Below are 24,804 nucleotides of genomic sequence, written 5' to 3'. Positions count from 1 at the left end.
CATAGCAAAATTAAATTCAGCATGAGTTTTGCTGAACCCTACATTCACTAAGCTGTAGAACAGCTAATTAAAGTCCACTTCCATATTTTTCTATTATATTGTCATTGACAGTGCAAACAGATTTTAAGTTATATCTGTTTTTCTATTCCTGTCTTTATCTGGTGTTGCTGAGAATAACTGCATGCCACCTGCACTAAACAAACCCTTCCCCGGCCATAGCCATCATTTCTGTGGACATAGCTTATGACATCAGCCTTATTAGCTATTGTATAAAGACAGACATAGCAATGGAAAAGTCATCCGAATTTTATCTTCCTCTGCAAAGAACCAGTATTATGATCAGCAAATTCTATACTGTGGCATCAGGACCTTTCTCCATTGCAACTGCTTCCCTGATGTATTGCAGTTGCCGTAGCTAGAGATAAGCAAAGTAAATACATACAGATAGCTAAAGCTGTTGTGCATTTTCAAAGGTATATAAAAAATCCAAGTTTCCTTTAATTTCTAAGAAAGCAGTGTTGATGAAAATACCAAGGGTATATTTCTCCTTCCATAGGAAACCAAACATCTATTTGAGACACTAAAGTTATATCTTTTGTTTAGTTTATGATAGAAGTGAAGACATAGGTCTTACTTCAAATCTTAAGTTTGCCAAAATGTCTGAACCTGAACCATATTTACTTTTAAATGATGACTACATGTCACTGTTTATACTGTATAATGTATATAATGTTGTGAATACATGTAGGAAAAATATTTAGAATAATATGATAGAAAAAGGCAAATTAAACCAAAAGCAAATTCCATAAAATTGTATTCATGGGGAATATCTATCCGTGGTGCAGGAGTTTGCAGGGCTTCACCAGAAATTGTAGAGAAGAAAGGTTCAGAAATAATCTTATGACTGTCTTCTACCATCTCTGCAGTGCTTGTGTGTTGGCATTCTCTTAGGAGGTGACTGGACTTCTGACTTTTGTTAGACATTTCTGTTGTGCCTGGAGATACCAACTCAGACAAACTCTACATGGATCTTAAAAGAGTCTTCAATACTTAGTGGATATCAAAGCCACTTTTGGCACTGCATGAAAGTCTCATTCCAAGGGACAGCAGTGACATCTCACATGACACAAAAATCACCACCTCCTTCTTGCTCTTGCATTCAGCAGTGTGGGAGATAAGTGACCTGTATGTGTCAGGACACTCCAACTTTCCTTTTTTCAGATGATACCACAACAAAATCTGCTATTCAAGCCTAAGGGATTTGCATAATTCTCTTAGGATGTAAGGTAAAGGAAAATTATGCTACACAGATACATCATAGCCGGACTTGTGGAAAAGGATCTGCAGTGTCTTTTATTGATCCAAGTTATTCCATAAACATCTGGAAGGCAGTGTCTTATTCCATCTGTCTGTGAAGGCGTAACAAAATCAGCACTGAAAATAATAAGAAACAACAGAAAAATAAATTTTAAAAGCTACAGAAATTATAACCCTGACTGGACGAAAAGAAATATACCAAATTTATAAGACCTTGCCATTTAAGAAAAACTTTTTTTTTTTTGCATTTCAAAAAATGGAGGAAAGACGTGTTTGCACATCTGTCTCTGATTTTCCAATGTTTATTTAATTCTAATACTCACATAGCACTCAAAGTGATCCTGACAGATATCTGATCATGAATCTGCTTTGAAACTTGTCCAGAGAAGAAAAACCTGTTCAGGGAATCCAGTGCTCTAGCTCAAAGGGAATAAGTCTAGATCAGCATGGAACCAGTTAATACAATTACACTTGTACAGTTCTTTACTTGGAATGTTTACTAAGTGTTGTAAGGCAATAAATGAACAAGAATTGGCTAGGCTTAACTTTAAATCCATTTCCTGCCTGCCTGTGAGTTGGGGTGTAACATGATTTGTCCCCTCTGAGTGGTGATTTGTGACTCTAGATACCTAACTTTAAAGGAATACTTGTTTGATCTAAAATTTCAATTTAAAATTGTGACAGCTGCCTGCAACTGAAACCTTCTTTTGATTCATCCACTGAGGATTTTTCTTTTCTATTTTCAAAGTATCTCCCAGTTCTCTGTAAGGTTTATTCATCCCACCACCAGATTAAAGAATGTTATAGCCTTTCCATTTGTTTTTTTTTCCCAAAATAAATGCTGTAGGTGTTTGAAAAGCATCATATCTTTACACCTTTGAGGTACTACACTATCATCCTATTACAGAATTTCCTGAAGAAGCAGCAACAGCAACAACAAACCTTAAGTTTTTGGGCAAATTATATTTTATATTTCTTTTTTTTTCCTGTCAGAAGTCACATTAACTGATCAGAAAATTCCTTGTCTGCTCTTACACCACAAGAGAGGGACAACTCCATTTTATCATTCCTAATTTTAATATTTTTTTTAATTCACGGTTTTAACTAGGCTTCAATCATAACTGATAGGGGCTTACCCAAAAGCCATGAGAAGCACTTGTCTCCTCAGTCCTTTTCAGACTACTGGAATGTCCAGATGACCTTTGCATGTAAACTTTCCCACCTTACTGACAAGAGCAACCCAATTCTCATCTGGTAGGGCAGCCAAAACCCATTGCTTGTCACTCCACATCAAAGGAAAGGCAATGTGGAATTAAATGTGGCTGCTGAGCTTGCTAGTGCTGTGAGAGTGAAGACACTTTTCCTTTGAGAGCCTCAATGGAAAAGACAGAAGGAATTTAATCAGCTTTTCAATATATACTTCTGAAGTAATAGGACAGCTTTCTGACTAGGATAATTTTATTTATAAAGTCAGTGCAGTCTGCTGTGTTTGTTAAGGGTAAAATGTTTTAGCTCAGCTCAAGTAATGAACTTCCTCAGGGATTCTGCAAGAAGCGTTTACTATCCATGGTACAGCAGGCAGGCTGGAATTGGAGCAAAGCTCTTTGGAGGAATCACCAGGTCTGCTTTGATTGCTGCTAAGTGCCTAGCAGCATGTCTTCATTTTTTTGACTACACGTTTGGAACTTAAAGCCTGAGATGAACAAGCAGGTAGAGTAACAGATATAGAAAATCATTTTGTAGAACAATTTGCACATCAAGAATTGGGTTTTTTTAACCAAGTACAAGTAGAATTCTAAAAAATCACATTTCTCATACTATGTTATTATCCATATTTCAAAATCTTAGGATTTTTTTATATCCTAGAACTCAAGAACATGAGTGAAACATGAAACACAATGAGAGCAGCCAGGAAAGAAGCTTACAACATAGGGTGGGCTGACGGCCATGGGTGTGTCTTTGATGAAGGTTGGAGTAGGTGACTCTTCTGGTGTGGAATGAAGTTCCTACAAAGAATAGAAAGAAGATATGTTTGTGTTATCTAGTACCTGGCCAGCCAAAATGACTGAATAAAGGGCTGGCTTTACATATCTTTTGAGACTATTGATAAAATGGTCATATCAAAGCCATGTACCACAGGAAAAATAAGCAATACAGATTTTATCTTAAACATACAAAATTCACACAGCAGAAAGGCTGTTATATTATATCCAGCCATCACGCAGGAAGGACCCAGGTTTTTCATGATTTTCATGCCCTTATTTCACATGGAATTCATATGGGAAAAAAATGGTGGAAAAAAGTAAAAATATTTTCATTATCTATCCAGTTAATATTTCTGCTTATCTTAAAAAAAATTACACTTGGATTGCAGGTTAAAATATTAAAAATAAACATAAGGGGATTTGAAATAGTCTTTGCTCAAAACATTTAAGCACACTGAAACTGTCAATTTTTTATTTCTGTTATGATAAATAAAACTGATTTAAAAACTCAGAAAACTTTATATATTCTGGAACCTATACTTTTAGCAGAAAAAATTGACCAAAAACTAGTTTATTATTCTACATGGTGTTAAGGAGCTTAGGAAAAAATGCAGACAGAATTTAGAAAAACAAGCAAATAAAAAACAAAACAAAACAAGCAAACAAACAAACAAAAAAAAATCTCCCCTTATCTGACCAACTTTAATTTTTTACTTAAATTCCCTTTTCTTTCTCCACCTCTTCCTCAACTTCTGTAGAGCCGAATATCTTACATTGATACAGGTAGGCCAAACAAATTAACTTACATTTCCAGGCCAATTACAAAAATAAGGCTAGCAAATTATGAACAATAATAAAGTTATTTAGTTCAAGTTCAAATAAGTGTCATAGAGATACAGTTGCTTTGTGTATTACCAAAGTGTAATACCAGTAGAGAAACATTAGCTCAAAATATTTTGTCTCAAGGTTGAAGTCACAGGAAACCATTGCCCTAGGTTATAGACATTGAAAAGAATCTCTAAATCACTGGAGCGTGACAAGAGAGAATTTTTTTTTTTTTTGTGAGCAAGATTCAGATTATTTTATGCAATATTTTAAATAGTTTTAGGCAAAACCACATTTCAAAAGGAGATGCATGCAGTTTTCAACTGGAGAAGGAGCTATGTTTACACCAAAAGTTTTATGGTACTTTTTGTACCTAATAATAGACATCAGGCTATTTACCTCAAGTTTCTTTACTTTCCAAAACAGAAGCAACAGTGAAAGCTGGATTCTTAGGGTCAAAGTAGTGTAGATGTTCAATCAGTCTTTTGTCCTAAACTGACGTGCAGTTTTTGGAACCACTATTACTAAAAATCACTTATAAGGGAAGCATATAGCCATTTCCATTCAAGACTGTTGTTCCCACAGACCCAATAGTTGCTGGTTTTCATTATTAGTGCTCTCTCATCAAGTAACCATTTTGCTGCCATTTTGTATTTACAGTTCACTAGTGACCAACACTCCTTGCCAGAGTTAATCAAGACACCTGGTGAAGCACCCATATCCTTCAGCACCTACAGGAAAGAAGCAATGTGCTATGAAGTCATACATTTTTCTCATCTCAGAATGAAAAACAGATCCTCAGCTCAGTTTTAAATCTTAGACTTTTAAACCAAGAAAAGCTCTAACAGTGCTATAATATGCAAATAAGGTCTGAGTATTCAAGCTTTTCTTTATTTCCCATTGGTTTAAATAAAGACACTAAACCAAGCTGTGGTGCTGAGCATGCTGCATGGGTCAGACCTGCTTGCACAGACAGGAGGAGATGGTTGCTTCCTTTGTCTAGCAAGGGAACCTCTGAGATGGGTCACTGAGCATCCCAGCACCACTGTGCCCATGCAACCTGACAGCATCTGCACCCGACACTCAAAAATATCTGCATAACTCTGACCACTGGCACAGGCTTTAGTCTGTGAAAGATGTGCAGATATTTCCTCAGATGTAGAGCTACATTTTTGATTGTATCTATGTATTTGTAAAGGCACATGTAAAAAAGAGACAAACCCCAGCTACTTTAGAGGATTGACTTCTGCCAGAAGAAAAAGGATTCCTCTCTTGGAGAGTATTTTCAAAGGGAGATTTAAAAAAAATAAGGCAGCTTTGTCTGAGAAAAGTCAAATTTCAGGCAGTTCAGGATAGAAAGGAATATTCGCAGGTAGGGTGGCAATCCTTCCTTTATAAAGTTGTATGCCATTTATTTTACTGATTCTGTAGCTATCTTTCTATTCCCTATTTTTAGAGACATAAATTATTTCATTCACTGCTTGAGTAAGAGGAAAGCTGGACCAATCAGTCAAACAAGTAATGTAACTGTTGATTAAACCTGGTTCTCAGTGTACATTTTAGTCAAGAAAACCCATTTTTTATTGAAAGAAAATAAAAAATGAAGAAGGAAGGAAGGAAGGAAGGAAGGAAGGAAGGAAGGAAGGAAGGAAGGAAGGAAGGAAGGAAGGAAGGAAGGAAGGAAGGAAGGAAGGAAGGAAGGAAGGAAGGAAGGAAGGAAGGAAGGAAGGAAGGAAAGAAAGAAAGAAAGAAAGAAAGAAAGAAAGAAAGAAAGAAAGAAAGAAAGAAAGAAAGAAAGAAAGAAAGAAAGAAAGAAAGAAAGAAAGAAAGAAAGAAAGAAAGAAAGAAAGAAAGAAAGAAAGAAAGAAAGAAAGAAAGAGAGAGAGAAAGAAAGAAAGAAAGAAAGAAAGAAAGAAAGAAAGAAAGAGAAAGAAAGAAAGAAAGATGGATGTAGTTTATATAGCAGCTTTAAAACCAAAAGTATCTGATCATTTTACAAGATGCAGAAAACATGATTCAAAACAGTAACAAAATGCAAAAATAATCTGTCTAGCCCTCCCAAGGGAACTGCAACTAAGATTACCCTATATATGGTTACTATCCATACAATGATTTTCTTAATGTCTGAAGGCAATTTCATCTCTTGTATTTATCAGGAAATAAAAACAGCTATATTAGCCATAACAGTATTATCTATTGGTCTGCTGTGAATACAGCAAAAATAGGATAATCCTGATCTAAGCTTGACTCTTGAGTGATGAATTCTGAATTGGTTTAGATACATCTAAGACATAATGAATGGTTTTATACTAGTGCATCAAGTCAAGGTTCACTCCCCAAATTGAGGAAAAAAATTTTCAGATGAGTAGATTAAAAAATGTTACTGAATTACTAAGGACAGCAATACTTATTTATTATTGTTTTGAGTCATGTTTTCTGCAACTTGCATAGTAATCAGATGCTTTTGGTTTTGAAGCTGTTATGTCAAGTTAAACTACTTTTATTTTCTTCTCTTTTCTTTTTCTTGATTAAAAATATGCATTGAGATATACATCAGTCCATCACCATAAATGCAGATCAAAGCTTAGGGGTTTTTTTTCTCTCTAATGCTGAATCCTCTCTATACCTTATAATGTATTCCAGAGATTTTCAAAGCACTGGGAAAGGGACAAGGAAGAGACTGAAAGTGTTGTGGTAAGAGGCTGTGTAGGGATGAACACAAATCCTTCTGAATTTCATTTTCCCAAATTTCGCTTTTCATAGAACAACTTGTCCTTTGCAGAAACTAATACTTTAAAATCATGCAGATATCAACATTACCTGAATGAAATGCGCTTATTTCAACTTATTTATGTTCAAAAAATTGCAGCAGGTTTATAGGAATAAAGCATAAAGATTACCTTTCTCTCAAACTGCTTGAATTTTGATAACACGCCATTATTTGCAGCAGATATTATTGATTTTAAGTTTGGAATACATTCTTCTATATAAAAATGAATAAAATATGAGAATAAAAAGGTAAATTTTATCATTCAAGTACAGCATAATAGAGAAATATATTATATAGAAAGGTCATCGTTTAATTTTAAAGGCTGTGTATGAAATCATTTCCAGCACTTTGCTTCATTTACAAAAATAGTTTCAGAATTACATGGATTTCATAATGTCAGCCCTTAATTTATAAAACCTCTGATGCATTTTTAAAAGTTATATCCCTATATAAAAATATATAGGGTTATATAGTGATATAAAAAGGATAATTATATGGTAATATTGTTTTTAGATTGTCTTCATATGTTCTCCAGTTAACACAGACTATTTTAAAAGTATTTTTAAGGTTTTTAAGCACAAAAATGATAGGGATAGACTGACAGTTTTAGTGACAGAATACTAGATATATTGCTCACACAATACATTTTCTGAAACACACATAATTACAAAAACTGGTCTAGACAGATAAAAGAAAAACCCTTCTAAGTACAGAGTATCTTCAGACTAGGTGTGAAATTATGATTAATTAGTAATATACATGTAAGAGTTTTTTGAACATGTTAAAAAATACGTAGTGAAATAGAATAAAAGTGATAAGATCATTTTTAAACATTTCGTTGCAACTCATTATGAATGTCCATTGAAATTAACAGAATGTTACATAACAGAGGGTGCATGATATGCTGGGGATGGGGATTTTCCTTATTGATTCTTCAGGCAAAGTGTGTTTTTTAAATTCCTTTCAAGAAAGTTGTTCAGTACACAAAAAGCAGAAGGGGAGTTGTAGCACTTTGTGCTAATGATACAGTCTACTATTAGATTTCAATTGCGTGGCCTTTCTGGGGACATTTGGCTTTATTGTGCTGAATTTCCAATTTAAAAAATGCTCTGATTTCAGCTGCATATTACTGGTGCTTCCAAAATAGCAGTAGTAGTAATGGCTGAGTTATCTGCAGGAGCAGCATTGTTATCAGGGATGGTCTAGGACTGGAGAGCAGGACATTAAACAAGGCTATTCAAAGCCATAGTAGGCAATACATTTAATACACAACATCAAGCAAAACAAGATCTGTTATTCTAGACATTAGGTTGATGAACTAAACCTATCTAATATGTAAGCTTATAAATAAAGTAAGTGTAAGACAATCAACCTTAAATTTTCCCTATGTAAAGAGAAGCCATCTGCTTTCAATTAAAAAGTTACTTAGGCTTTAGGGCTAAAAAAAAATAAAATTAAAAAACTTGAAAAAACTGCAGCAAATCTTAAAAAAACCTCTCAAATACTCCCACTTTTTCCTGAAATTGCAATTTTCATCTACAAACAACATGAACTGTCCTGGACAGTTCTCATGAATACTTCAGTGAGTGAAAGAAGGAGAGCAGTATTAAATAGATTTCATTAAGAACCCAAAGATCAGTGAGCTTTTCAACACTACTATATTTCAGTTCAGAAAGGTTTGGTGACTAGAAATTTACTCCAAACAAATCTCTGGTTTTTAGTTGTTTCAAAAAGCTGCTTATGATATTTTAACAATAAAAATACTTCAATGAACTTTGAAACCACTTTGATTTTAAACAAGGCCGTCTTACTTGGGTGGAGTTTTTTATGCTAAAATTTAAGGACAGTCTTCAATATTCATGCAGAATTGATTCTGAGCTTTTCACCAGTAGAATTCTATTTAATGCTATAAAGATCTTAAGGATACTTCTATTTTGGGGATAAAGCTATTCTCAGACACCAGTTTCAGGAAAATATTAAATCACTTATTCCTGCCTGCAAATTCACCTAAGTGGGAGCTCCATGGCTCCCTGATCAGTAATCAGTTCCCCTTTTACATCATACTGTCATATGGCTTGATGGGTTGTTGCAGGTTTCAGTTAAATCTCTTGCATCATACAGCAGCACAAGGCAATTAGTTGTGCAGTCATGCCTGCCTTTGAAACTTTTCCAGTTTGATCCTAAAACTTAAGAGATAATACTGCAAAACTCCGTCTGGAAACAGGACAGACTTTGGGTTTGAGATTTAGAAACTTGGCCTTATTCTTTCCCGTTTCAGGTACAATCTGGATGTTCAGATTTTCCTTTCAGCGTGCTTTTTCCATACACTACCTCCCTGAATTTCACCTGCATCAGCCATTCCAAACTTGCACACTAAAAATTATATTTCTTCAGTGTACTTCTGTATTAACTTGCTATACCATTTCAATATGACAGTCTGTGCATGTTAGTGATTAATGGAGAAAGAATGGAATTTGCAAGTTCATCCTTTGTGGTTAGATGTGGAGCAAGTTCAGATCCATTGTACCTGGCCTCTGCTACCTTATGTGTTAAAAAGCCATGAAATGTGTCCTATTTGGAAACACTCCTGTATTAAAAAACATTGAGATCTGTGTGCAGAACTGTACATTTATCATTTTTAGGGGCTTTAATGCCGCTGGGAGCTCTGATGGCTGCTGGCCTCTGTCTATCTCTTCTTACTACCTTATGTACAGTAGTATTACATCTTAGAATGGGCTGGAAACTCATTATCTGTGCCTTTTGGACCATGGCAATTTGGCTAAGTAAGAGGAAGTTCAGTTATTAATACCAAGAACATGCTTCTCTACCAAAGATGTATTAATATTATTACCCATATCAGTGCTGGGGAATCAGATATATGCAATAATACAGTATTTGCATTCATATTTAAGCCTCGGGATCCAGAAAGATGTCCTTAGACAAATTTTTGGAAACCTACTTTTTACTTTGCCACAAATTAGGGAAATGATAGGAATCGGTTGAGCAACTGAAATAGTCACACAACAATGATCCACAAGAAAAGGAAGTTTTGTAACACTGTCTTTAAATGAAACAGAATAAATTAATGACTGTTAAAGACATAGAGTATGTGTGAAGGTAGACAAAGAAGGCAGGTGAGGGAGAGGGAGCAAAATGAAGAGTAGAAAAGAATTCTTTGTGGAATAAACAAACACCTTCACACGGTCAAATGCACTGTCTGAAGTTTTTGTTTTTCTTGCTCCACTGCACTGATGTATTTTGACAGGATATTTTGTTCTGCCTCTAGGGTTTTTAGAGAAAAGGAACTGATGGGCTATTACTGTTCCAGTGAAGAGTTTTGACTGAAATGTTTTGGCTCATTTCCTTGAGCTATGCATTAACCAGATGGTTTGATGCATGTACCATGCCACCCTGTTTGATCCTGCTGTTGGACTTTAGCTCCTGTTCCACTGTCAAAGGGAAGGATTATTATGAACGTTCTCATTAATATTCACACTGAAGAGTGATCTGACTGCCACTTCACTCGTACTGCAGGTTAAGTGAGGGTGCCCTGTCAAAACAGAGAAAAATCTTTACCTCTAGTAATGCAAACCAGTCTGAGAGAGGGTTTTGAGCAGAAAATTAGATTCCAGTATTAAGGGCTTCCCTCTTCTTTGACAGATGCTTACTATGTCAAAATCTCTCCTCCATTACAAAATAAGAAAAACAGTGTCTAACTCTTTCAGAGGGAGGAGAAAAATATTTTACAAGGTTTTGTGATAAAATACTTGCATAAAAATTGATAGAATTGTGATCTTAGTAGCAACATGATTAAATTTGATGCAGTACTTAAAATCCCTGCTCATGGGCAGGACCTATTATGTGAGATATGACTATATATATATATATATATATATATATATATATATATATATATAACATAAAACAGAAATTTCGTAAGGATGTGTATCCAAAGAAGAACTAAAAAGTGCAAAGGAGACTGGAGGTCTCTGTCATCCATCCAGTACTGATAGGCTTGACCAATCCTGGATTTTGAGAGTCTAAATTTTCTTCTGTCTCTAATATGAAGAAACAAATATAATATGCAATGATATACAGAATAAAATGAAAAAAAAAACAAAAACTTTTTTTTTTTCTGGTAATGAGAGCACTGATATGTTTGGATTGTAATTAGAGTAAAACAGTAGACAGAATATTTTTCCTGGGGGGAAAGCTGTAGATCAGAACACGCTTCAGAGGTTCATCTCTGTTCATACAGCTTATGGAAGTAAGCCTTGCTTCAAAAGGCCTTGCTTCAAGCCTTAGATATTTTGGATATGTCTAGAGTTTGAGTCAGCTGGACTGTGTCAGGAACAGGTTAGTAAAAACACAGTATATTGTTCTCAAAATGTTTTTCTTGACATTAAACCAAAATTTTCCCATTGTTCCTACCCATTGCTCTTTGATTATTATCTCTTCAAAATTATGTTAAGTGACAGTGATACATTAGTTATAAATGGTAAACACAATTTTCAAAAAGCTGGGTCCCAAAGTGAGATAAGAAGGCAGAAAGAGGCTCTGCAAGGTATACCTCCACTGACACACAGCCAGCACATAGCCAGGAGCAAAGAGCCTCACTGAACATTCAGCAGTGAGAGGTGAGTTCAATGTCAATGGCTCATTCAGTCTTTTTGCTGCTCTGCCAATGCTTCCAGCAAGTGCCCAATTAGCAGTGACAGCGGTGATGGTGTTTATGAGAAACTAGCCTGAGACTGTCATTTCTTTAAATTTGAAACTGCAGAGAAGTCACAGGGTGGTAAAGCTTTTAAGTTCTTATTGACATGCACCAGAAACTGACCTCAAACCGGTGACTTAGAGGTGAAAGTCTATTTGCTAAGTCAGTTTTTCTCCCATAGAGTGAATTTGTAAAGCAAATTCCCATTCCATTCCAGCTTGCTTTATTTCTCTTGAGATGAAGGAAGCTCTCCCCTGCACAGCAGCTAGAACAGTACCCTCCTATCCCCTCTTCTCATGAAGGAAAACTGAGCTGTGGAGTCACACATTTCTATGTGAACAAGTTGGTCAGTGCATCCAACACTGAAAAGTGAACAGTAGGAGTAATGCAATAACAATGGAAATTTTAAAGTCATTAGTTAAAAACACAGTAGAAAGTCACAGGAGGCTTTGCCTAGAGGTGTTAGTGAATGTGGTGTTTCAGTAATGACATTTAAAAATTAAAAAAAGAGATACGAAAGAGAGAGAAGGAAAAGAAAGAATATGTAGGAAATAAATTGGAAAAGCTGAAACAAAAAATTAGAAATTACTGAAATATTCCCCTAAGAGACAGTCTGCTTATTTGTTGGCTTGGCTTTTCTTGTCTGCATACACTGATGGGCTATTCAGAAAATAACAGTGTGCATTAATTTTAAGCATATGGGCTAAACTGCAACCATAGTTCTTGGTTGTCAAACATACCACAGTGCTCCTGAGTCCATTTCAACTCTGAATTCCACTGCCTTAGAATTTAAAAAATAATCTGATTCCTGTGTAGAGTCTGAATGTGTGGAGGATTTTGCTTTACTTTGGTTTGAGAGTTCAGGGATTGACTGCCTATTGGACAGCTTGTTGCTTTGAACATCTGGGCAAATTATTGCTGTTTGCATCTCCTTTTTCTGTTCTCTTTTCTATTGTTTCTGCTATTGTCCATTTTATTAGAATGAATCCAGGATTAGGCTATTTTTGATCTGACCTGGTAAAGCCCTTTTTGTCCCAGGCTGTGTAGAGAGCCAGTTCCTTTTTTTTTTTATTAAAGGAATACAGAATTCTCATCTGACATTATGGATGCTTCACCATCTTTTTCCACAGGTGAAAAAGACAAAGCAGATTGCAAAATGTCAGAGAACAGGACTTGCATAGTGTGCCTGAATGGTGGACCCAAGGTTATTTTTTCTTCTTGTTCTCTTCTTCCTAGTTTAGCTGTATGGCAGACAGCTACTTAGGCACCTACAGTGTTATTCCTTTCTAGCTCCTGATCTCTTGATAATAAAGGGCATGTTGAGAGGTGATTTGACAGAGCTCCTGACAGCCAAAGCTGGCATAATGGTGTCTTTCCAAGATAACATGAATCAGAGCAACCCACAAAAATTATCTGACATGTTCTGGGACTAAGGTAGCCTTAGAGATTAGGTCATCACAAAGATATTATAACAGAATTTTTGACAGCTCTCTCACTGTTCAAAATTCTGAGTTGAACTTAAGAAAGCTTAGCAAAGCTAGACACTTGAATCTTGCATTTGGAGACCCATGAAACTTTTAATTACGCACCAATAATATCACCAGTCCCTACCTTTCTTTTTATTAGTATGGAAGGGCTGGGAAAGAACAGATAATAGAGGCAAGATAGGTACTGCATGCTTGTATGTCTCACTCTTCTGTACCTGGGCAGCTGGAGCTCCTCTCCTTGAGGCAGTGAGGCAGTGATTCCCACAATGTTGTTTGCTCTGTTGTTTTACTGAACTCAATTTGAAAGGCCTAGCTGTTTTTATCTCCTTTCAGAGAATCAGTCTCACACCCTATTTGACCCCAATGCAAAATAAAATATTTCCTAATATTCATCTTTAGTTGCTTCCTTCCACTAATTCACCTTGTTATATTTGCAAATACTAGAAAAAGTCCCTCTCTTATGTATAAATACTTTCAAGACTCTTAAAATTCCAAGATATTTCCTTTAGTGTGTCTTTATATTCACAATTAAAAATTTGTTTTTCACCACAAAGAAAAATTTGGTGTCTTTATATTTAATCACACTGTGAAAAATGATTACTGGGATGTTTCTTTTTGTCATAACACTTTGAAATTTAATAATCATATTCAAAACAAATTTCTTCTTCCAACTTCTAAGTACATATGTATCTTCAGTTATACTCATCTAATTAATTATGAATGTTTGAACAATCCCATGCTTTCATTAGCTAAAAGCCCATCTTAACTCATTAAACATAATTGAGGAGGAAAAAAAGAAACCTACTACAGTTGTAAGTATTTGTCCTAATTATAATGATTTCACAAACTTAAAGCCCTGCTTTGATTATTTGGTTTTAGCATTTTCTTTGTTACTCTAATAGTCTTCCAGGGAAGCTGTGGAATCATTTCTCTGTCCTTGTTGAAAAGAGTTATTAAAATTGATTTGATCTAATATTGTTTTCCTTGATACTCAGTCATGAGAGAAACTGTGCTGTGGTTTGCATTTTAGTTTGCATTCAGAGAAGCTGGAATGCAAATGTGATTTAGCTTTCTGCTTGTGTTGAAGATGGGCAACAAGTGAACAACCCAGTGCAGACTGCAGAAAAGAAAGAACTAGGAGACCTTCAAAAAACAAAATAGTCTGTAAAATTGGCATCCTTTGCTTAGTTCCTATAATTAGGACCTTTTTTGTCTTGTATTAATTAGAGATGGTAGATCCTGCAATGAACTGCCTACACCAGCATGTAAATATCCAAAGTAATGCAAGCAGACTTCTGAAATAAGTTAAACAGGAGCCAACAAGTGTCTATTTCTTTTCCTGCACATGGAAGACGACTTACTTAGGTTTTATGCTGCAAATTACATGAAAATAGATTACATCAGCTGTGCTACCACAGCCTGAAGTTTGGAGACTGGTGTTAAACTGCATGGTTAAATTATTTGTAAAGGAACATTTTTTTTCTAGAAAGCAAGACAATATTTACTGTGTGTATTACATATGTCCCAGTAGAAAACTGGTATATCATCCTTTAGGAGAAGTGCCAGGACACTGTTTTCTGCAATCTGAAAAGAATGTGCTGAATTCATGACAGGCAGAATTTTCTTAGCTGGCTGGGGTACTTTTCTGTGTTTTGTTTGGTTGTTAGTTTAAATGAAGCATAATTTCATTTGTTTATCTGTTCATTTTCATTGTTTCATCTGTTCTTAAGAGCTGGCCGCATAACGAAAGCAGTCATGAATTTCAGTAGGGGATTACACACAGTGGCCAGTGACTCCTGTAGTGAGAGATTTGCATATCTTGCCTATCACTTGTGTTCTCACTAGCTGCCAGGGTGCCCATGTGGAAGTTCATAGGCAGGCTGTGACTAGAGACATTGAACCTGCTCATATGAACCCAGCTACCACTAAACTAATATCTTACTTAACTGTCATCAGTCCCACGGGACACTGAAGTCTTCAGAAGAAGTCTCCGGGTGTAGCCAGAGCTGTGTTTGCAGCTTCCCTTGCTAAATGGAAGCTGCACCTAAACTTATGGGCAGCTTTAGAATACCTCCTGGAATATCATATGGGATGAGAAACAGTAGATTTTCCTCCAACCTCCCTACAACCTTTTTAAACCACAAAGTAACTAGTCTGCTAATTTACCATCTGTGTTCTTCCACTTCACTGTACCTCTTAGTCTTCAGTTCCTCAAGTCTAGAAAAGCTCGTTACAGTCCACTATTGAATCACTGGACTGCTCTTCAAATAGGCTTCATTACTGGTGGAGAAAGAAAAGATGAATGCCCACATAGCAAGTTTGGCATTCCTGGGATGAAAGTTTTAGACATCCTTCAAGCCTTTACAGAAACTTCAATTATTTGCAAACTACTTGGACTGGTTTTCCTAAATCATAGATTAGTACTGAAAGTACCCTATAATGTTATTATATCTGCAAGAGACAGGTGCTGGAGCTTTAAGTTCTTCCTTAAAACTGCTGTGGAGAAGAAGAAAAGTTTCAGACTATTCCTTGAATGGAATGACAGAGAAGACATCAATTCAAAAAAACATAGTTGAAGGCAATAGTATAACTAATGGGAACTGAACATCTGTAAAGGGGGAGATCAGTATGGGCAAGAGAAATATGCTTTGGAGTCATGAAAGAGAAAAGAGAAAGAGCAAAAGAGAAAATCCACAAAGATACCCAGTGTTTTAAAAGCTAATTCAGAGAAACTCCTCAATATCCCAGGGTGCTCCACTTGCCCCCACAAGAGCATCCCTTGATGATAATTTCGTCTCTGAGAGCTGCAGCCAGCCTCAGGTCCCAGCTCCTGAGGGCTTCTACTGTTCCAGAAAAAGACAGAAAAACAAACAAAAAGCACAGATCTCTCTATTTGGCTCTTGTATGACTCTCATAAGCAGTGAAGAGTGTCATGAGCTTTTGAGTGCAGAAAAAAAACAAACCACCAACAATGCACATCTTGCATCTGAGTAGGGCTTTTGGGAGATACTAAATTAAATACATTTGCATTTACAGAGAAAAGTGGCAGTAATTGGACTTCATGCTCTTTTTAAACTTTTATTAACTTATGTTTTAGATTTATTGTAGTTTTTAATTTTTAATAAGAATGTGAAAGTAAACCTCCTAGCCTTTATTTCTTTAAATCTATTGTGCTGTCTAACATTCCCTGCCAAAAGCACGCTTGAAATTTATGGCAAAATCTCCTAACCTCAGGCATCTCTCCTCAACCAAACTCAGGTAGTCACCACTTTCAGCAAGGTTTTAGCTGAACTTTGCAACAGGCTACAATTGTCACTGGAAAAACCTTAACCATCTAGGAGACAGCAAATGGTTGTGCTGCATCATGAACACCACAGGAATCGGACTCTGGGAGCCATAAAAACAAACACACATGGAGGAGATCTGTAATTCTTGTATTTTGAAGGACAACCTTATTAAGAATATAGTTAGCCCACTATGTGTGCCCCACTCTCTGAAATACACAAAAATCCTCTCCCTCCCAACTCTAACCTCCCCCCACCTTTACTCTCTCCTCTCTTGTTTTTAGAGTGGACATTTGGAAAGCTGGGGCAAATGGAAAGGGCTCCCTTCTTACACAGCTGCTATAACAGCAGCAATTGTAGAAGAATGCAAGTCATGACTTACCTCATTTCATTGCCTTTCAATGACTAGCATGAAAAGCAACCACGTTTTCTCTTCATTTTTCACAACAGTAAGGCAGCAACAGAGGAGGCCCATCTCCCCCTGTTCAGTGGTTTTCTTCTCTGCATCACTGCTAGCCCCTGCATATGCTGGCTCTTCGCTATAATTATTGATGGTGTTGCACTTTGCCTAATCCTTGGGATTTCCCAGGTGGCACAGAAAAGTAAATTCTGGAAATTATATCAAGAAAAGACAGTAAAAAAAAATCTCTGTCTTCTGTAACCAGTCTGTTGAAGATACTGTTTGATGAACAAACCCAACCCTTTTTCTTGTATTCTACCATGCCTCAGAATTTCTGATTCTCTAATATAATTGAGGTCTTCAAAGGGCATGTGCAGATCAAAAGAATTTTAGAGGAACTCTTCTAGGGAAAGGCCCTTATTCTAGGAAGAACTTCAACCACCTATGGCTTTAGAGATAATTTATAAATGTCCAAATGACCAATATATGCAAATGTTATAAATGGACATTTGAATATAAAATGTGTCCCCTTTGAAGGGGCCCAAACCTTTCCAATTATTCCATCTCATCCCAAAGAAATGCACTTCAAAGATTCGTGGTATGGCATTTACTGCCTGATAGACCATTGCAGCTGAAATAAATTTTTAAAATTTTATAAAACTAAACTGATAGTATGATTCCATTAACTAAATGGACTCAAGAAATGGTTACTATTAGTCATTATTACTGTCCTGAAAGAGAGGAAGACTAATTATGAATGGATTTGTTTGTATCTTTGTTTATAAACTTCTGTCTCTAAAAGAATAATTGTTAACTCAAAGTAGGTCTTCCTGAAATGCACCACTTGTAAGAAAAAAACCAGTCCAGAATTCCAACGAACGACAAATTGTTCCTCAGAATTAAAAATCAAGTTAATAGGCTCACAGTGATTTGTCCTGGATTATTGATTAATATTACATTTGGTTTTGCTTCCCTTGGTGAAATCAATCCCATTGCTCAGAGCAGACAGCTTACGCCTTGTCACTTCAGTGTAATGAGATCAGCTATTAGGCTCTGCACACGCCGGCCTGATGTGGGTTTATTGATGGCTCAATCAGTGCCCGCTCTACTCGAGAGGGCAGTGACACCTGGAGGGAGGCACTGGCCCTACAAGCAGCTTCCTGCCAAGGTACCACTGAGCATGGGAATTCTTATTAACCTGATGGACTTTTAAAAAATAACGATAGAAACAAAGCGCCCTTGTTGCCTTCTAACCTGCAGCCTATTCTGAGGCGTATGAGCATGCAGCAGTAGGCTCTGATTTTGCTTTCCTGCATCTGAGCAACAAAGCCTCTCAGCTGTTTTGAGATGGGTGTTTAAGATTGTGTTACTTTTTACTGCAATAGAGAGAGTGTCTTCTGCCAGAGTCATCAGTGAGAAAACAGGATGAGGAATGGAAAACATTATAAAAGCAATGGAGGCAGCTGTGTGAAGTGCAGGGTGCAGCCGCCAGGAGTGGCTCCAGCTGCTGCTGCATTGAGAGAACAGGAAATAATCCAAGTGGATACAAAAAAGGGGATATAATTTTGGGAGAGGCATGAATTTCAGTGACAGATTTCCAAGCTAAAGAGTGAAAATCGTGAGACCAGTTAAAATTTTCTCAAAGTTAGGGAGATTCTAAAGAAAGAGTATAATTAATTATTGCACCATTGGCGACTGGGTGATTTAGTAAACTATTTTTACATGCACAGTCCTACAAAGGCATGTGAAAATGGCATAAAAGGTAGACTGCATACTGCATAGGATGTAGCTGACCAAAACTGAGGACTTTCTAAATCTGGATTTAAATATTAGCTGTCTGGAAATCCTATTATTCCCTATTCATTATTACTGTTGGGGGGGGGGGGGTTGTTGTTGTTATTTCATTCCTATTATTATTGTTCTTGTTGTTGTTGTTATTATTTTATCCTAGAATTATTTTTTAAAATAGACTCGAAATACTGATCTAGTCAGATTCCATGACTTTTCCCACTTTACTTTGTGTATACTTTATCATATAGAAGTTAGGGGAAATATTTAAAAGCATAAGATGTTATCCACCATGGCTAAATAAGCCCTGAATAGTTTGTCCCATAGATTTAGGGTGAAGTCAGCTGCAGTCATCATCCAGAAAAAAAAAAAGTCATAGATTTAATTTTGAAGTAATTAAATATTGGCCTTCCCTTTTCTTTTCTACCTCTTTATCACTTTCCACTAAGGCAGAAATTGGTGATCACAAGTATATCATGGATCACTGACCCCTTCAGTGTGTAGATAAAAGCATGTGCATATTCAGTAATATTTTGAGTATTTTTGACTATAACTCAATCATGGTTTTAGCTTTTTAACTTTCTTCTGCTTGTACTCTCACACGCCAAGCACATTAGCTTCTGCCAGATTCCCTCTTGCTGCAAGAAATATACTTCTGAGCTGTTTGCCTTTAGTGAGAGCTGGTTTCTGGTTTCTAGATCTATTGCAAGCTACAGATAACTGGACATTTTGATTTAGTTATCTCCTAGTAGCTGTGGAGTCCCATGTTCCTGCAGTACTCCAAAAGGGAATAACTAGAAAGAGGATGACAGTAAAGGTGAAAAAAAATGCTCAAAAATTTAGCTGTAGATGTCATTTTCAGTAATGGAAATTCAGTTATATTATTCATCATTGTTGCATTCATAAAGTCATACTTACACTAATGTTTCCAAGATTCGAATGTGATTTTAAAGTTTATCCATTTCCTATACATATTTCTTTTATAAATGAGTTGGTGCAGGGAACTTTTGCAGGCAGCAAAATAGCTGAAATAAAAGGAGGAGGAAAATACATAGTTTCACAGAGAACTGCTTATAGGTAAGGAATCTGGACTGTGTGAACACCTGGACTAAAGCTTCAGCCATCCCTTCAGGGAAGTTAGAGGCTTTCTACACTACAGAAAGGTACAGAGTACTACACACACTTACAGTTTGCCACTGACTATGGTGCCAAATCTTTCCCTGAGGTAACTTGTGCAGTTCCAGGGGATTTACTCTAATGGTGAAATAGTCCCCTAGCACATAGAAAGCTGTTTACAGAGACAAGCAGCAAAGCAGAGTGAGAAAATAACATAACCCTTCAGCTACCAAACTATCAAGTGAGACTTAGTAGGATCATTTTTCATGGAGACATTTTGCGTCTTGTAAAATGCCATTTCTCCTCCTTCTGCACTGCCTCAGTGTTACTCAGCAACCCTAACACCCACACAGGCAGTGGTGCCAGAAGTACCTCAAGCTCTGAGTGAGTTTGGGCCAGTTCCTACTTCTGACTTTGGTCAGCTGGGCTCCCACTGCAGGCGGGAGCAGGCAGCAAGGACTATACACAACACTGAACTGCAAGCAACACTGCCACATCTTCACAGTGTTTGTCCTCCTTAGGCATCCTGAGACCACCTGCTGCTCAGAGCCATGGTGATTTCAGTTCCCCAGACTCAGGAGCTCCATCGATGTCTGACCCAGCTCATCCTGTGCTGTGCAAACAAGTTCTAGGAGGTGACTCTCAAGTTAGTTGATTTTTTTGACCAGAGTACTTGACAGTGCGAATGACTGCCTGGCTTCCCAGGTGGGGTGAGGATTTTTAATATGCATTTTCAAAGCTTTTGTGGTGATAGGAACTATTCCAGTTTCACATCATTTTACAGTGGCCATCTTGAAAAATTTTTAAACTCTGATTCTTCAAATGAAAGCATGCGTTATTGTAAAGCAGTACCAGTAAGCAAGCAGTGGAAAGAGAAGGTTCTGATGAATTCAGAATAAATAGTTATAACATTGTTGCAAATGAGTTTATCTGCTTGTCATATAAGTTCAGCTGATTTTCAGGATATATTCAGCTACATTTTTGAGATATGGGGTTCATGTATTGATTTTTATTTTAAATTATATTAAATTTGGTACTGCAACAGCCATTATTTCTTAACATCTCAGCGGGACATGCTGATGCCTGCAGTAGTGTTGTAGTAGATCAAACATTGAACAGGCAATTAGTTGTGCTTCTTATTTAGCTGTGCAAGAGTCTGGGAAGGGGAAGTCGCAAGTTAGAGCATTTTGAAATTGATAAGAATGATCTCCTCCCAATATCATACACATTAACCAAGACTTAAACTAGACATCATACTACTTTGCTTCTCCCACAAAGATAAAACTAATAAGAACTACAGCCTCATGAACAAAGATACTTTGTGGGTACAACTCTTTTGCCAGTGGTCTAAAGTAAAATAAAAGGTGAATGAGGAGGGAAATGGTTGCAGGAATAATTTTGGTTTATTTTCCTTTGCTTTCCAATGAAGAGGCTGGGGTCACTGTGAGCCCAGGATATTCATTATATTTTTTCCCTTGGGTAGTTCTGAAAAGGGCACAGAATGTCAGTAATCATCCCCTTTATGTCTTAGTGGCAAGTTTATGATTGAAGGATTACCTTGCTAATACATGTTTAAATGAGGTTTTGGCAATGTTAGTGGTATTTAAAAGAGCTCTGGCATTTGAAACAGTCGACAACAAAAGATTTTGCTGATAAACAGAACCAGGCTCATGTTAGTCTGGCTCTGAGACTGAAGGTTTTAACATCAGCTCTGTTCTGACACTTAGCATTTTTAATGCATAGCAAAAGTGATTGGTATCAAAGGCTGAACACAACATTACAGAAGCTGAAAACTATGGGAAAAATAAAAAATATTGTCAAATGAAAAACCATATAAAATAGCTGATATCTAGCATCTGAAGCTATTTTTTATTTTTATTATATATCAAAGATTAAATTGAACTTTTTGCTTTTAAGCTTTCAGGAAGGAAAACAGAATCTAAACAGTACAATATCTGATTATTTTCATTTACATTTTTTACATTTCTTCTAGTTGTGTCAAACATTTAGCTCAATTAATGTCACAGGCAGGATAATACTACTCATGCCTCCTTGCACTGGAAAGGTCTTGCTATCTCAGTTGGATTCCCTTAGATTAGCAGGTTGGGTTTTTTTACTTGTACAAAGGAAACAAAAATGGATTTCTTAATGGATTTTAAATCATGTCCTTTCAGACTATGAAAATTTAGTCCATCATTTGTGAAGTCCTTTTCAGGCTCTGAGCTGAAATGCAGTATTTAAAAGATGGACATAATTCCCTGATGTTTCATGGTGAGGATGTCGATGATTTACAGACAACATGACTTCTTTGGAAAGTCAATTTATGAAATTAACTGGCAAATTAAGCCTTTCACCTACTGCTTTTCTTACTTCTTTTTCCATCATAGCTGAAAATCCCACTTCTGCCTTGAATTGTCTCTTTCTTAGTTTTTACTAGATGGCTTATTTAATAAATCAAAGGTAGTAACTGCAAAAATCTGCATTTCTTTCCATCGCTACTAAAACAGTCTGGGATAAAATTTCAGCAACCTGAATCAGTCTCCACTCCTCAATTCTTGGATTCTCAGGAGTCCACCAGCACTCTAATGTGTATACAATACCTTGAAGAGAACAAAAGTAAGGACCTGAACCATACACCTTGCTAGTCATAAGCAGTAGTGGAGTTCTGTTTTGGTTTTTTGTTTGTTTGTTGGTTGGGTTTAGTTTGGGGGGTTTTTTAGCATTAACAAAGGCAGGCCAAATTTTTATTTTGGCAATTTTGGGCTGTCCAGTGGAAACGGAGGGAATGGTAGTGTTCTTGTTGCACCACAGGATGTTGTGTAGTCCAAAAATTCAACCAGATCTGGAATCCAGAATTCATTGACTACAGCACAAAAGAAGCATTATCAAATTTTGTAAAAACAAAGGAGGTCCAATACTTGATAATTTCTCTTTTGACTTTATCAAATTTTCATCAAAATTGCTTTTCTATTCTGGGTGAAAATCCTGTAGTCAGACAGTTGATTAAAATTGAGAAAGTGTTTACATGACCAAATGCCATCAGAATACAGATAATGGGTTTCAGATTTCAAAATTTTGCTAGATCCTTGAGGTTTCTGGAAGGAAGAGGTTACAAAGGAGTCATTCAGCATTTTCTATTGGATTGTCAATTAGTTTCCATTTGACAGACTTGACAGTAGCTCCTGAAAAAAGTGCAAACTTGGCAGTGCAATAGGTGAGGTATCTATTTTTAATAGCTTTTGGCTTTCAAGCAGAATGTCACTCAAATACTCTTTTGGACAATATCTTGCATGTCAGTAACTGTTTTTAGAATGATTTTGTATCTTAAAAGAGATTCAATATGGTCCAAGGGTTAATTTTTCTCATTTTACAAGGGGGGGTGAGGAGAAGGGGAAACACCCACCAAGTCTTTTTCTTTGCTACAACTTTTGAATGAAAAGAAAGGTTTTCAAAATTAGCATTTATCAGCCTGAGGTCCATACACCCCATTGAGGGGTTCAGCCTGTATTGTCAAGGTACATGCACTTAAATTTTAAGATATGGAGTATACTTCTGCTTTAAGAAACCAGTCTGTGACTATTTCCATATTAGGAGGGTTTCAAAGGTAAATGGAATTAGTTGCTTCTGGAGATATCTATCTCTTTTCATTAACTGTGGAGGAAATCTAGATGGCTAAACTGATCTGATGCATCTGTTGCTTTGAAGAATATGTCTATGGTGGTGTTAGTCATCACAGCCCCACACCTCCAGGTTAAGAAGGAGATGAAAGGAGTTGCCTGTGATCATGTAGAACATCTACAAACAGAGATAAAAGCTGAATTCAGAGGACCAAGTTTACACTCCTGTAACACTATGCAAAGAATCACCATCCTTTAACGTACATGCAAATGTGTTTTTCTTTCCCAAATTAGAGGTTAAATGTGCAGTTAGAAACTCAGAGGTATAAAGAGAGTTGTTTCTTGCTATTTAATTTACTTCACTACACAAAGGTAACCTTCTCAAACCATGCTTTTTCTTGTTTTGTTTTATTTTTCTGAAAGCAACACTGTCTCTATTTTTTCATTTATATTGTGGGTTTAAATGAAACCATATCCTTTTTTTTGTTTCTTATTAAACTTACTTAATACTTAAGTCTCCTACCTGCACCTATTTCAGATAGTAAGCAGCAAACACTACTTGCTTTTCCAAATTAAAAGTAGGAGCAAAATGTCAGTACTACAAATGACACATAATTATTTCACTGTAGACTTCTGAGGATGAGGAAATTATAGGATTAGGAAGCAAGAATGAAATAATTATATCTTTTAAAATATTTTATGAACAAAAGCCTTTTCTTATCTGGATTTCTCTGATGAATCTAAATGTTTCACTAGAAATTAACTATGAAATTAACTGCAGAATTATTAATTATTTTTAAAGAATCAATAGAGAATATAAAAGTGGGATATTTTCTTATCATAAATCTTGCACTTGTACAATTTATGCATATGAGGAGGTTTTTCCACCTGAGAACTGTCTTAAAAATATATTTCTGAAAGTGGCATTATCTCCTAATGCAACATTGAGAGAAGGTAGCTAAACAAAGCAAAATGCAGAATACAGGCAGTAGTCCTAAAAAGGCAAATTACAGATACTTGAATTTATAAATGACTGAAGCTACCAATCCTTGCTGAGTGACTCCTTACTGGATCAGGTTAAGGACGTTGAGATAGCAAAGTTCAAAAGCCGCTAACTCATGAAATGAGTTTAAAGATGACATATATTTGACCAGTTCTTACATTCTCTATAAGTTGTAGACAGGACACTAATTGAGATAGATCTTCAGGCTGACTCATAACAAGAATATGTTTCTGCTGCCTGTGTCCTTATGACTTAATCCTAATGCTGTTTAAGTGAAGATAATAGTGATATTATACAGCTCAGGATGAAGCTTTGTAAGATCAAAGTTGGCAAAGCTTTTCTTGTTAAAAAATGGCCACATCTTTGATTTTTCTCTGAAAGTTCCAAGCATGAGTTATATACACTTTCGGTATCTAAAGTATATAAGTTACTTTCAACACTTGAAAAAAAAATAGGCCATAGTACAGCAGTCCAGAATAACTAAAGAATGTGTAGGAG

The 24,804-nt window shown here is 36.2% G+C and overlaps 1 long non-coding RNA gene across 1 annotated transcript in view; it reads right to left on the bottom strand.

The window, feature by feature from the left end:
* Positions 1-996: 996 nt before the first annotated feature.
* The window catches only part of LOC148223387 (uncharacterized), a 95,052-nt gene continuing 71,244 nt past the window's right edge, over positions 997-24,804 (bottom strand). Inside the window, exons 2-3 of the long non-coding RNA XR_015804326.1 lie at positions 3,243-3,323; positions 997-1,434 (exon numbers count right to left, since the gene is read on the bottom strand). This is a non-coding gene — a long non-coding RNA (uncharacterized LOC148223387). The remainder of the gene's footprint in view (positions 1,435-3,242; positions 3,324-24,804) is intronic.

This window comes from Sturnus vulgaris, chromosome 6 (genome assembly GCF_052056855.1).
Source record: "Sturnus vulgaris isolate bStuVul1 chromosome 6, bStuVul1.hap1, whole genome shotgun sequence".
NCBI lineage: Eukaryota > Metazoa > Chordata > Aves > Passeriformes > Sturnidae > Sturnus > Sturnus vulgaris.
The sequence above is the reverse complement of the archived record's forward strand: the minus strand, read 5'-3'. Positions and strand labels throughout refer to the sequence as shown.